Below are 8,369 nucleotides of genomic sequence, written 5' to 3'. Positions count from 1 at the left end.
GAGGGAGCAGCAGCCTACATAGCAGGTTTCCTCTAGGATGGGCCGGAGTAAGAGCGAGGGCAAGAGGTTCCTGTGCTGATGTGAGATGGGCTCCAGCCTCTGCCAGAGCTGGGTGACTCACAGCAGGAGGAAAAAAAAAAAGGCAAGACTTGGCAACCTGGGCTGTCTCACACAGTAGTAGATTTTGTTCTCCACAGGATAACCGAGGCCTTTGTGGCATGTGGTCAGACCCTGCGGTAAAGGACAGCTTTCCTTGTCACTCTCTGGTCTTAACAGCAGCAGAACGTATCACTTAACTCATGCCGCATAGAACTGTAAGAGGGCTTCGAGTCCTGATTCTCCCTTGCTCCAGCTGCCCAAACAACAGGTAGCAAGCAGAGCGTGGAGAAGTGATGCTGGTGGGACTCAGAGCCTCCTTCTCTTTTCTCTTTTCAGGTCCCAGCAGCAGCTGGACCTGCCCGGCCCCAGAAGCTGGCAATATCCTCCCGGGACAGGACGCCGCTCCCACACAGCACAGAGAAACCAGGGCTGTGACTCACGTGTGGAACCACTTCCTTGGAACAGCTGTAATGGCTCCCATTTCCTGCTCGCTACCCTACCCAATTTTTAAGGTTCCCATCCACACCACAGGAAGCAAAGAGCTTGCACAACAGCTGCGGGTCTGCTGTAGCTTACAGCGTAGCACTTCGAGTTCTTTGTGGCTACTACCTTTAAAAGCTGTGCTGTAAACTGCAGTGAAGACAAGTGAAGGTGGGACAAAAGAAAGCTGCACCCACTTCTTCTAATCAGAGCCCTACGAAATGCCATCTGCCTTTTTGGTAAACTGTTAGTATCACCATAGTTTGCTTTTAGGGCCTGTGGAAAAATAAATAAATAAATCCCCAGTGTCTTTTGTAGTTATTAGAGCAACTATAATCTCACCAAGAATACTTTACCGGAACTGGCTGTGACTACAGAGTATCTTTCTCCTTCCATGGAATGTATTAAGCACTCTGACACTATTTTATTACTTTGCCTCTTGCAATGCAAATGGTATAAAAATTGTACAACCTGAAGAATACAGAGAAGACATCTCACGTGCCTGGAGATGACATATTATGTTTTCCCTCCTCACCCAAGTGAGTCCTGAAGCCCTGATGTTTAAAAATGGCCAAATCACATACTGCTGAGTTTTCAGTAGGCTAAATCAAATATTCCTAATGAAGCCTTTAAAAAAAAAAGTGGATAATACACGCGTGGCCCAGCTCCTGCAACACGTCACTGAACACCCTGCCCTCTGGCCACCGCTGCCTCGTGAGCAAAGTGCCACAATTATTTGAGTAACCATGTTTAAAGGATACTGTGTGACAACACTAACAAGTAAACCGAGCTGTGATGGTTGATTCTGAATTCTGCAAGTTTGATTTTCATAAGTGGTTATGACATTGACAGGTAGAATACATGAGCTTGTATTGTTTATATCAAAATACACTTAGAATGAAAGTGTATTTGCTTACTGACCAAATACGCTAACACTAAAATGTTAGCTTTACATAAACTACATACAGAGCCCATCCCTGGAAGTAATAAACTATCCATTAAAGTTTCCTTACCTATTTAGTGACATTTCCTGATAAACTCCCGTTTACAAGTGCAGATTACATTTAATATGCATGGCTATAACTACATTAGCTTGTACATAAAGTATGCTTTATCCTGCGTTACCGGAATTGTCCTTGAATTCCTCATGTGGGTAAAGGGTAAATTCAGATACCTTTAGTCACTTTTTTTCCACAAGTCTCACGGAATCAACTGGAAATTATTAAAGAATGAACAAAAGGCTGAGACTGCAGACAGGGCTAAAACAAGGGTTACAATTAGACAGTGGAAATTCAGAGCACCTGAGTGATTGAAAGGCCTCCTGCTTTTCTAAATATCCCCGTCAAAACATTCAAATGTTTTAGCTGCTTTGTCAATAAGGTCACAACAGTATAATCTCCTAAAGTGGCTAGATTTATATTGTCTGAAATGTGATTCTCCAGTTCTGTTTAATTCACATACTGGAAGGAGAATATGTCCTTGATTTGCCTGTGTACACACAAAGAACGCAGTTGGAACAGTCTATAAAAAATATTAACATCACTAAAACTGACAGAGGCGCTTCGCTACAAATTTGTACATAAACAAGGACTAGTGAGAGCCCCATGCAGAGCTCCTACATTGTGGACTACAAAAAGCAACACAATCACAGGTTGAGAATGGCACTACTGAGCGTGAGAAGGGGGTTGTTAATTCAGGTTGACTGTAGTTCAGTTGCATTAAAGTGCTTTGTGTACATAAAGAACTTTTCCAAAATTCAAAAAAAATCTAAACTTTTCTAAAACATCCAAGACCTTGACAGTTTGGTCTGCCTTAACGACGCTGTATGGGAGACAAGCCACTCTGCACCAAAATGGCTTTTCACTTTAAAAAGTACACGCGCGCACTTTCTGAAATCAGACTCACTGCTGTGCTGCTGGCAGTCCTCTCACCAGCATTTCATGTGTGCATTTTCCCAACAGCGTACATCCTCCAAACTCTGGGTCATAAAACCTGACGCAGGGTGTACAGAGGGACCACTACCACCAGACAGCTTCCAAACCTACAGCTGGAAATGCTTTTTTTTTTTTTTTTTCCCAAATTATCAAATTCCATAGCCATTAGGCAGACATGCCACCTCCCACCTCGTCGTATCAGAACTGCAGACAATCACCCTCTTCCTTATTGCCTGATCAATGATTCTGTCTGATCACTCCCTTCCTTATCGTCTGGTCTTTCTTCCTATATATCTCATTGACCACCAGTCAAATATGCAAATAACACAAGTTTTACCATGTTTTACATGACAGACATACTGAAAATACCAGCAGGTATAAAAACATTAGAAAATATACAATGGATCTCTGCTAACAATGTGCATTAACTGCATGCAAGGCATTGTCATTACTTTTATCCAGCCCATCGGTACTGTTAACCTCACCTACTTAATCCACAGGAACACACCTAGCACTGGTGCAAAAGGAAAATGAGGTAGGAAACACCTTGTGATCTCAGAATAAGAGAAGACAGGGATGGAACAACAGAATCAAAGAAAAGCAGTATTTCATCCTTGTAACTGCGGAATCCGGTTTTGTAATAATAATTGTTTGTGCGGCTGACTTCCTTTAACACCTGTGACCCTGCTTGTCCCGGCCTCGCTGCCTGCTGGAAACTTGGCAAAAGACGAGAGAAGAGATATTAGGGAACCAGTGCGACATCCTGAGAGGGGCCATAAAGTCCAAAGGTTGCACAGAATTGCCAGGAGCAGTCTGATAAACTAAGGAAGCATGTGGCTCTGAAGAGACACACTGCTGTGCCCGAGTACATTATGTCCAGCCGCTGCAGGCTGCACCCAACGTCTCACACGCTCGAAAGAGCACGGTAAGCAGGGACCTCTTTCGCTGCCCTTTCCCAACCAACGCCCTTGGAAAAGAAGTATTTAAGCTTCTTTCTGAAACGAGTATCTGACCACCGAGTGCACTGCACATGCCAGAATTTCACAGATCTTAAATTTGAAAAACACTCCGCATCATTTTTTCAAATTAAGCGAGGGTGATTTGTTAATTTAATAAAAAGAAAAAAATCCTATGTAAATCCCCTTCTGAATTAGCATATTCAAGCCTTTCCAAAATCTGGCTCCAGGAAGGAACTTGTCCTTAAAAATCTATCAGACTGTAACTAAGCTTGTAACTTGGCACGTGAAATAAATAAACAAATAATCAGATCCTTCAGAACTGTTCAATTAAACCCGTAGAAATTTCTAATAAAATATTTAGCATTCGAAGAGCTTTTCTTCAGGAGGAGAGTTTAGCAGCTATGGTTTCATGCTAGGAAGAGTATGGGGCATTTATAAGCAAGCTTTTTGCCCCTCTTTCCTATCCACCACTGGCTCCGTTCTATTAGCACTACTTTTTGTGAAGCCGCACTGTCGAGCTGAGCAGAAAACTCTTTTCTGGCTCTGGGAACAAATCAAACCAAGAACACAGCATGGCCCCCGCAAAGAACTGCGTGAGCACAAGCGAAGAGGCAGCGCAGGAACGGCAGCCAGGGGAGGGAGGAAAAAGGACATGAATTGCTTTGGGCTCATATTGCTGCTGACTACTTTCTATTATAAAACCATAACCTAATACGCTTTCAAGACTACGGCTCTGAAGTGCCTCGCATGGCGCACCTCCTTCCCTAGGCAGAACCCTACGGGGCTCCATAGCGGTGCAGCACCGTGCCTGTGTGGGGAGGCAGGCTCAGACAGCACGCTCTGTTACACTTTCCACTCTTCATAAACAAGAGGATAACCCCAGCAGTGCTTGTAAACGCTGTTCTTCCTCGAGAAGCAACAGCAAACCCCCCAAGCAGGGCTCTCCGTGTAAGCGAAACGCCTGCCCTGGGAGGGCTGCCCTCCCCGGGGAGCTCGGCTGTGGGAAGCAGGAGCAAGGAACTGCCTTTTTAGGACTCCGGCTGAGCGGAGCCGGCAGGCAGCAGGGCTCCCGCAGCAGCTCCCGAGCCTTTTAAGGAGAAACTCAGGTATTTCGCTATCAGGAGCTGGGCCAGCCCCGCAGCGAGGTGAGGCGAGGCGAGGCCCGCCACAGGCCTGAGGGACCCTCGGCTGCGGCCACCGTCCTGCTGGCTGCAGGGCGACAGCCCCGTGCTGCCGGCCTCCAAGCATTTCCAGTAGGCCTTATTAGGAAGTCAAGGAGCCTCATTAATCGTTTTCCTATCTGTAAAAGCCAGATGGTTTGTGGGTGAACCGTACTTGATTTTAATGTGACATTTCAAGGCGTTCGAGGCAACATTTTGGAGCGCGAGCCCCTAATGGCAGGCATCTTGTTAACTGCCTAAATAACAGGGCAGATTTTCAGAGGTGGTAAGCAACTGGATTTTCTGAAGACTTCAACAGAAGGGGCAGGAAACTCGGAGCCTCCGAAATGCAATTTATTTAAGTAAATTTTAGGAACACACATGATTAAGACTCCTCCCCATTTGACTAAAAATTAAGACTGCTGGACAGAAAGCAAAGAGATTTTAGCCCTATTGGTCTCAAATTACATTATTTTGTTTTGCTCTCCAGACAGATAAAACATGTAATAAAAAGCAATCTACTACACAACAAATCCATCTATACAGGACATATGGGTAAGCACGCTGACCAGGAACTGTCCCATATTGTTCTTTCTACTTCCCTGACTCTAGCCTTCTCAAGGAAGAAGAGGAGGCTGTGAGTAAAATAGGAAAACAAAACAACGATAACAACAACAACAACAAAAAACAACCACAATTTCTCCCCACCAATATTTATTTTTGAATTTGTTTTGTAAACCTTTCCTAGAAAATGGCAGCAAAAAGATGGAGCGTCCTTGAACATTTTTCTTTGGCAAAAAAAAAAAGTCATTTTCCTTTAGATATGATTAAAAAAGCATTTACAGAGTAATATTAAAATCAGCCACTACCATCCAGGAATAAACACAGCATCCCAGTTTTGAATAGGAAATAGCAAATTGGAATTCAAGGGATTACCCCTACATTTTGCCATCTTAGTTCCTCAAAGTTAACCTTTGATAACTGTCTGGCTTAAAATGCTAAGCAGTGTAATTTTTAATCAAATTTAGCAAATTTTAACCCAGAGACATGCGAATGATTTGATAGTTTTGATCTGTACCACATTTTAAATCCACAGATGACAAGCACCTGCTCTACATCACGAACTACTGCCATCATTAGTGCCTTCAGGTAATAACCTCAGCAGGGAGACCAAAACTTTGATTAATCTTGCCACATCCTACTTGCAACATATTGGGAAGAAAACATGGGTGAAATACTAATTACACATGGATAATCACAGGGCATCGGTTTCTAGGATTCTTTACGCGAGACCCATCAGGAGAAACAAGTACAAAGACAACAGGAAAAGTTGCATTAAACGAAAGAAAAATATCTACATACATGATAAACTTATTCAGCATGAGCTGAGCCATTGTGTAGGACTTACTCCAGTTGCTGATGAGGCTGGGATTTCATTTCTACAGCTCCAAAGGAGCACTAGGGTAGGACTATTTTCATAAAAGAAATAAAAGCTTTGACACCGGGTTTCATATTATAAATTTCTTCTTTAAAATAACTTGCTTGCCAAAGCAGTTCAGCTGCCAGAAAGGGAGAAAAGCAGGCAAACTATTCCCTTAAAAGCAATGACTGTGCTATGCTGCGCAGGTACATGAGGCATTGCTCCAGAACTGGGGAACATTGGCTCATTAGGAGCAATTAAAAAAACTCTGAGGGGATTTTAAAAACAACAACTTCCAAAAACAAAACATGCATATATACCACATGCATTTGTTTATGCAGCTGTAATGAGTGATGAAATCCATTTATGAGCTGAAGTCACAAGATTCTAAGCAGGTCTTTGTTTAATCTCAGTAAGTCATGACATTTCCCCACTACTTATAATAATGTGATTTGGATCAACATTTTCAAACTTATGCACCTGGTTTTTAACAGTGCTTACCGATTGCACTTCTCATCTGCTTCACTGGAGACTGAACAGCCAGTCTACTTCTGAGCCACCACTTCGATTAAGCATCCTAAACACAGATATAGAAACTTCGTTTTACTTTAAAATATGCATGCAATTTTTGAATTCAGCATATATTCTGCAACTCTCACTCAAACTGAGACTCTATGCAACCTGCAAAGAGTGTAAACAAAAATCAATGAGACCATTAGTGGGATGAATACTTACAGCATCAGCCTTTCTATAACCAAAAAGTCTTTTTTTCTGTAACAAAAAAAGTCTTTTGGATGCCCTTAAGAGACTTAAGAGCATTTGCTATAGACAATGGCTTTCCCTCCAGCATGTTGCTGTGACTTGGAAGAATAAAATGATGAGAAATGCAGCAGATAGCTGCTTACATCAGTGCAGCATTAGTGCCCTGAATAACAAAGGCAGGACGGAGTACGAAGGGAAAAAAAAATTAACCCTAATAAGTTACTTATATCCCAAGTGTTTATAAACCATGCTGGAGTCTAGATTATATAGCTGTAACAGTACAGGAATCAGTACTACTGCATGTAATTCAACACTGCATTTTTAACTTTGATATTAAGAAAAACAATAACAAAAAATCAACAGCTTTTGCCACCGCTGCTTTTGCCATTGCTCTTCTATTACCTTTCCAAACATATCTGATGTTTTGTGAAGATCAGATCAAAACGAAAAGAATCGAGTTCCATGTTAATATAAACAGCCTGACTTTTTTTAATCTTTCTTTTAAGGAAGGAAAAAAGATTAGACTTTTGATCTGAACAAAAAAGAATCTGACTAATGCACAAGAGCAGGACATCCCAGACACAGAAAAAAGTCAGCCTTTAAGGTCTCAATGAAAATGTTGCTCCCTACACCCATTTCTCTATTCTGTTTCTCATATTTGGCCTACTCACCTGTTACTCTCCAGTCCCAAATTAGCCAGGAAAACAGGTAGATTTTACACCATATCATTAAATCAAGATGGCAGAAGAATATAAGGAAAATGCACGGATCTTTCACCTAGCACACTGCACTCCAAGCAGCCTCTTGTTTATACTCGTAAAAGCATAAAGCACAAGACAACAACTTCAGCAGCTTGGACCCAAACTTGGGAAGGCTCTAAAGAGGCCAAAGCCAAATATGCACAATAAGCAAAATCAATGTATCACCTAACCGGCAAAAAGGGAATATGTTCCTGTACCTAGCATTTTTTTACGACCTGTTTTTGTTTATTTAGGAAAATAATATGCACCGTTGTCAGTGTTCTTCCCAATGTGGAAAAAAAAAATAATCCTCAAATGACTCTCAACATGAGGCAGCCAGGGAAGCACGGGGATTGCTAGAATGCAAAGGGGCACCTTGGGAAGACAGTATTTGCAGTAGAATAGTATAAAGGCTTTGTTGGCTTGCTTTATCTTAGGATGGCTGCATCACTCAAGTGAAAAGGTATGCAAGTCGTATCAAGAATCTGTAATATTCTTACTGCCACATCATTTTATATATGCTAGATATTTTCATGGGAAAAAAAAAATCAGATGCAGTATTCCTACCTAAATTGGGATTATATTTTATATTCCACTTTTTCCAGTGTCCTGTTCATTTTCCTTTAGATCTCTGGGATCTACTGTACCAGTCTCCCAAAAAGAAAATGACTGTAACTACTTAAGTCAGAGTGCCAACTGAAAAACATGTATCAGAAGAAAACATTAGTTAATGGGCCCGTCCACATGAACTAAATCCAGCTGAAAAGCTCTGAAAAGGCACATTAAAAAATAACTGTAAGAGCATTAAGCAAACA

The 8,369-nt window shown here is 41.9% G+C and overlaps 1 protein-coding gene across 6 annotated transcripts in view; it reads right to left on the bottom strand.

The window, feature by feature from the left end:
- Nucleotides 1-8,369, bottom strand: part of FGGY (FGGY carbohydrate kinase domain containing) — a 280,231-nt gene that overhangs the window by 264,943 nt on the left and 6,919 nt on the right. For all 6 annotated transcript variants that reach the window (XR_005822050.1, XR_005822049.1, XM_040565659.1 and 3 more), the window contains exon 3: nucleotides 6,554-6,629. The gene's annotated coding sequence lies outside the window, so the exon portion shown is untranslated. The remainder of the gene's footprint in view (nucleotides 1-6,553; nucleotides 6,630-8,369) is intronic.

This window comes from Cygnus olor, chromosome 8 (genome assembly GCF_009769625.2).
Source record: "Cygnus olor isolate bCygOlo1 chromosome 8, bCygOlo1.pri.v2, whole genome shotgun sequence".
In the NCBI taxonomy this organism is placed as follows: Eukaryota; Metazoa; Chordata; class Aves; order Anseriformes; family Anatidae; genus Cygnus; species Cygnus olor.
The sequence above is the reverse complement of the archived record's forward strand: the minus strand, read 5'-3'. Positions and strand labels throughout refer to the sequence as shown.